We start from the raw sequence: 6,163 nt of genomic DNA, 5'->3' as shown, positions 1-6,163 counted from the left end.
GGTATTCTGTGTTGTTGTTGGCGGAGCTCTCTGCTATACGTCCACCCGATCCGCCATCTTGTTTGTTCTCTCCTGTTGCCAGTTTTGCTAGGGAGTCCATGGGCTTTGATGTTGACCTTGAACTTGGGTGGGAGAATCCTCTCAGAAAGAGGTTGGTGGCGTCCCTAGGTTTTTCCTGGCAAACTCTGCAGACCTGGGGATTTTATTATCCCCTTGGCTGTGACTATTGGCCCTGCCCTCCTCAGGAACCCCAGGAGAATCAGTGTGGCCTTTGTTGAGGATTCCCCAGCTTGGAAATTTAAACAAGTAAAAGCCACTCCATTCCCTAGAGCTGAAAAGGTATGTTCAGGACAGCCCTGAATTTATGACTAAAAATCCTACATTCTGGGAAACCTCTTCCCCCTCCTCTCTCACCCCTTCAAGTCCTGGGTAAGCTAGGATGTTGGTCACCCCACAGCAAAGAGCTGGTCCTTCCAGGTGGGACACTGTCCATGAAACATGTGAAGTCTAAGATCTTTGAAATCTATGGTCCCTGGGTCTTCCTAGGCCCTGGCTCTGTGTCCACCCCTTTGCTCTGGCCCTGCCCTACTAGGCAGAGATCAGGAGAAGAGGGAGACATCTTTGGTCCAACCAGAACTGAAAGTCTAGTCACAGAAAAACTCGTTGTGGTTTATGACATGGATGTACAAGTGCAGAATGGAGCATGCTGTGTCCTTAAATGACCTATGATGTCGAAGGGGTCTTTGTAATATCATTACCATATGTTACCTTCCATGCATATAATTAAAAGCCTGGGAAACCTGGAAGGAGCATTACTAGTCATGCGCAGTAACAAGGGGGCACAATTAGCCCGGACCATGCGGACTGTCCGGACCACTCCCCTGGGCAAAGCTCACCTCTGAAGGAGGAGGAGACTCCATACCCTTATAGGTTAAGACGCCCCAAACCCACCGGGTCTTCTCCACTTACGGAGATTGACCCACTTGGCTCACAGCTTTGAGTGACCGCTTATTGTCCGTGTGTAATTGAGAAGCGATGACTTACTGGGACTGATCCTTCAGACTCCTAAGAGAAGGGGACTAAGAGCGAGCGTAGCATGGCCTTACAGTGAATCATCAAGCCCAGCAGAAAAGTAGAGTTCTGTGGAAGGGGTAAGAGTGTTGGAGGGGAAGGCCTGATCTTGGCCTCATAGAAATCAGTCTGGACTGTTGATGTTAACTTGCCCTCCCTTCTAACCCATCATTTGTACCATAAGCAAGACAAGTCTTACTTTGCTTGTTTCTAAGCATATCCCGGAAGTCCTGGTGTGGCGCTGTGGGTTAATGAGCCAGACTGCGAAACCGTTTTAACTGCAAGGTTGGTGGTTCAAGCTCTCCAGCTGCTCCTCAGAAACCCTATACTGGGTCGCTATGGGTCGGAACCGACTTGACAGACAGCACTTCACAACAACAACAACGAGCATATCCGGACAGCTCATCAATCAAAGGTTTATGATTAACAAAGTAACCTGTAAGTACAAAGCTAAGAGTGAACCATAAGTGGATAAGGACCAGGTACATAGTAACTATTTCCCCTAATTCCTGACAGGTCAGTGTGTTCCAAGCCCAGCACAGATGGCAAGCAAAGTTTTCCTTGTAGTTCTCATCAAGGCGTTCCTTGGTTAGAGGACTCCTGCCGAGTGGATGCCACACATGGCCCATTACTCCTACAGTGTGTGTCCTCCCAAATCGATTTACACATCTGGTTGTTGTTGTTTTTAAGTGCCCTTGAGTGGATTCCAATGCATAGTGACTCCTTATCTTTCTCCCATGGAGAATAGGGAACTAGAACCACCCACCTTGTGGCTAGCAGTCCAGTGCTTACTTATCCTGTAACACTCCTCGTTCCATGCATTCCGATGGTTGTTTTTCTTGTTAAGTGCTGTGGAGTTGGCATTGTGACCCTGTATAGGGTTTCGGAGGATCGGCTGGTGGGTTTGAACCACCAACCTTGTGGATAGCAATCCAGGAAGATATAAAGTACCTCGCTGGGAGTTAGCTGCTGGGATGAGGTTCAACAAAGTATAGGTCCTAGTGTGGGGGCCCCTAAAAGCTGGCACACAGGGAGTGGGGTTCAGAGAGCAGTGGGAGACGACTCCCCTCCCGTGAGCCCTGGAGGAAAGTAGTTCTCCGTCAGTATGCTCCCTGTTATGGTGCCCAGGCTTTCAAATCTGCTGATAGATTTCAAATCTGCTGATCCCTGGTCCGGTACAGGTTCCTCCACCTGCTCTCCCAGATACCCTGAAACTGTCCCTAGACTCTCCTTCAGAGATGCAGCAACTGAGGAGTGAAGGTGGTAGATCTGGGACAAGAATCCAGGTATATCAATACCTGGGTGTTTCCCACCTTGTGACTCAGTTACACTGCACTCTACCCTCCACCCCGCTCACCAGGAGGGAGGGAAACAGCCCACTTGGAACCCACCCCTTCAGTATCAAATCCCTGATCCTGTCACCATGGAAACAGCTTTAGACCTCACCAGTCTCTCCTGGGCTAATTAGGGAGGTACTAGAGGGAATAATGCACCATTTGCAAATTTAGGAAATTGGGGATTGGGCTCAACAGAGGCAGCAAAGGGAGGAAGGCAGGCGTGGTACTAGCCTCTGTCCCCACCCAGGCTGGGAAGATGCAGCATTCTCTCCCTTCTATCCCCACCTCCACCCCCACCCCCACCCTGGGACCCACCACCAGTTGCCTTTCAGTCAATTCCAATTCATGGAGACCCCATGTGGGTAAGACTGGGTTTTTCAGAAGTAAATCACCAGGCCTTTCTCCCAAGGTATCTCTGGGTGGACTTGAACCTCCAACCTTTCCATTGAAAGCAGTTGAACATATTAACAGTCTGCACTACCTATGGACTCCAAACCAAATATATTAGGGTCCTCATTTACCCCCTCATGACCCTCTGCTGCAACCTGAGAATTCATTTCATCTAAGTGAAATATTTGACAAAAACTAGGAGTGTTTCACATGACCAGACCCAGTCTTGTTCTTCCAACCTTTGAAAAGCCCCCACATTCACTGCCTTCGAGTCGATTAACACCCCTATAGGACGGACTACAACTACCCCATAGGGTTCCCAAGGCTGCAAGTGTTTACGGAAGCAGACCACCACATCTTTCTCTTCAGGAGAGACTGGTGGGCTCGAACCATTAATCTGTTGGTTAGCAGCTGAGCACGACTTTGCCAAGTGTGAGTGTTTGTTGTTGTGTAGTCCATTCTGACTCATGGCGACCCCGTGTGTGCAGACTGAACTGCTCCACAGGGTTTGCCTGGGTCCTTTGGGAAGCAGATCTCTAACTACTACGACCAAGACAAGAGCCAGGAGTGGGGGCTGCATCCTTTGGACCTGGAGTCCCAGTCCTGTGAGGCTCCTAGATCCAGGGAAAGATTGTGGCAGAATGCATCTCTGGTTGCTGGTTGCGTCCACTGCTGGCACTTCTGGTAAAGCAGCGTGAGAGAATTGAATTGTTGTTCATTGCTCTCGGTTGAGCCGAGATTCTGACTCCTGGAGATCCTGTGTGTGTTTAGAACTGAACCGCTCCCCAGAGTGTTCACAGCTGGGACCTTTGTGAAGCAGATCGTCAGCTGTCTTCCAAAGAACTTCTGAGTAGGTTTGAACTGCCAACCTTTTGGCTTGTAATGAAGTGCTTAACCACTCTGCCACCAGGGCCTTTCAGTGAATAGAAACCAAACCTCAAACCTACTGCCGTTAGATCAAGTCCAACTCATGGTGTCTCTATAGCACAAAGTAGAACCACCCCATAGGGTTCCGAGGCCATCAGTTCTCATGGAAGGGATGGTCGCATCTGTCTCCCCAGAAGTACCTGGTGAATTTGAAGCCCTCATGGAAGTTAACCACGGTCCCACCAGAGCCCCTTCAGTGCAAGACAAGGGTTCTTAAAACTTGGGAAGGAATCATGATTTTGTCAGTTGGATTCTGTTTCCAATGCCTCAGGTGCACTTGCTATTTAAAAGGGAAACTTTAGGTCAAAAAAGAAAAACCAGTATTATAAATCAAATGAATACCCTCCATTCTGCCCTTTTTAGGTAAATCTGATGTTCTACTTCTCTTTTGTCAAATGTGACAGAAACTTCTGGAAGACTACAGAAATCTTGTTTACTGGTTGGTAATGTTCCTCGGAATGTTCTGGAGCAATGGACAGCATGGCAGGGTTTAGAGAGACCTTGGCTCTGTTTAAGGAGCCCAGGTGTTACCGTGGTTATATGCTTCACTGCTAATCGGAAGGTCGGTGGTTCGAATCCACCAGACTCTCCTTGGTAGTTTGCTACAGTGATCACATCCTTGGAAACCCTATGAGGAGCCTGCAAAAGAAGTTTGAAAATTAGCTAAGAGGGCCTTATGATCCTAGAAGGAGGCCAGGACAAGGAGAGCTGTCCTACAGGTCCCTGGGAGTTGGAATGGACTCAGGAGGTTTGGTTTGGGCCCAAATAGGGAGGAAGCTGCCAAGGCTCTGAGGTCCCTGAAGCTCTGTGGTTAAGGCAAATTGGGCTACTTGGTGACTTTTGCCCGATGGTCCCAGGTGACCCTATGGAAACAAAAGCTTTGAACTCAAAGACTCAAGTTTCATTCCCGACTGATGTTAGTGATAGCATGGATCTATGATCTAACCAACATGCAGTCGGTTTATTCATTAAGTCTCAAATGAGGGCCCTGTGAAAGAAGCATAAACATTAGCTAAGAGGGTCTTATGATTCCAGAAGGAGGCCAGGACAAGGAGAGTGGTTGTTAAGTGCTGTCAAATTGGTTCCAACTCTTAGTGACCTTGTACAGGGTTTCTGAGGAGCGGCTGGTAAGTTGGTAAGTTTGAACCACCGGCTTTGTGGTTCAAACTGACCTTGTGCATTAACTCACAGCGCCACACCAGGACTCCATGGATAAGGAGAATGTTGTTGTTGTTAAGTGCAGTCGAGTTGGTTCCCAACCATAACGACCATGTCCCATAGCGACCATGTATAGAGTTTCTGAGGAGCAGCTGGTGAGTTTGAACCCTCGACCTTGCAATTCAAATGGCTATTCAGTCTGGCGCATTAACCCACAGTGCCACACCAGGACTCCCTGGACAAGGAGAGTAGGACGTGCTTAAACCCACCCAGATAGTTATCTCAGGAATTAAGCAGCCGAGACCCTAAAGGTAAAATATTTGAGAAAGTATTGATTGTTTCCTTTTTGCAAAGAATGTTATCTTGATGTTAAGCTAGATTAAGCATACATCCAAATGTAATTTACCCTATACAATGTGTCTGCCCCTCATAATGGACAGGACGGTCTTGAGAAATGATTCTCTCCGTCCTCCAGACTGCTGGCTTTCTGTTAATAAAGCTTGGATTGGCTCTCTCCCCGTCTCTGTGATTGACCACAGTGACAGGCGGCAAACCCTTGATTCGGTTTGGCAACGCTAGCACTTCTTGAGCAGCTTGTTCACTTTGGCTGGTGCGCCTCAGACCCTCACCTGTGAAACAGGATTGCAATGAAGAATAAAGAGGGGCAAGGTTGGTGGTTCAAGCTTACCAGCTGCTCTTCAGAAACCCTATAGAGGGTCGCTATGAGTTGGAACAGACTGGCAGGCACGTAACAACAAGCGTGGTGCTCTGGTACCTGGCAGCAGGCTCTGGAGCTATTCGGGCTATTTTTAAGTTATACCAGCTGAAGATCAATTTCTCTAGGGTTGAGGGTTAATCATGTGTGTGGGTCTGATCTGCCTGGAAAAGTGCCAAGGACAGAAAAAGAAAGAACAAACAGGATGAGGCAGGGAGGTAGCCAGCTACACCTCCTCCCCTCTAGTCCAAGACACCCAGTGCTCCCTGGCCTCTGCTGGCCTCAGGTTTGCAGGTGGATGGAAAGCTGCTATTTCATATTGAGCCAAGGACGTGGTTCCTTCTTTAAGGTTTTACTGGAGGTGAGAACAATTTCTAGCTGTCTTCACTTTTCCAGGGAAAGGAATTTCCCACCTTCCCTGACTTCTAAGACCAATTCCTAGTAAAAATCCCATTAAAAAGGTTTTACTGAGCTCTCAATTCAGAATCTACTCAACAGAAGCGGGTTTGGTTTTTGTTTGGTTTTTGCTTGCTTTATGCTAACCCTTGGAGTCCCTCTGGGTGAT

The sequence above is a fragment of the Chrysochloris asiatica genome, unplaced genomic scaffold (genome assembly GCF_000296735.1).
Source record: "Chrysochloris asiatica unplaced genomic scaffold, ChrAsi1.0 scaffold00132, whole genome shotgun sequence".
Taxonomy (NCBI): Eukaryota; Metazoa; Chordata; class Mammalia; order Afrosoricida; family Chrysochloridae; genus Chrysochloris; species Chrysochloris asiatica.
This window is presented reverse-complemented; position numbering follows the sequence as displayed.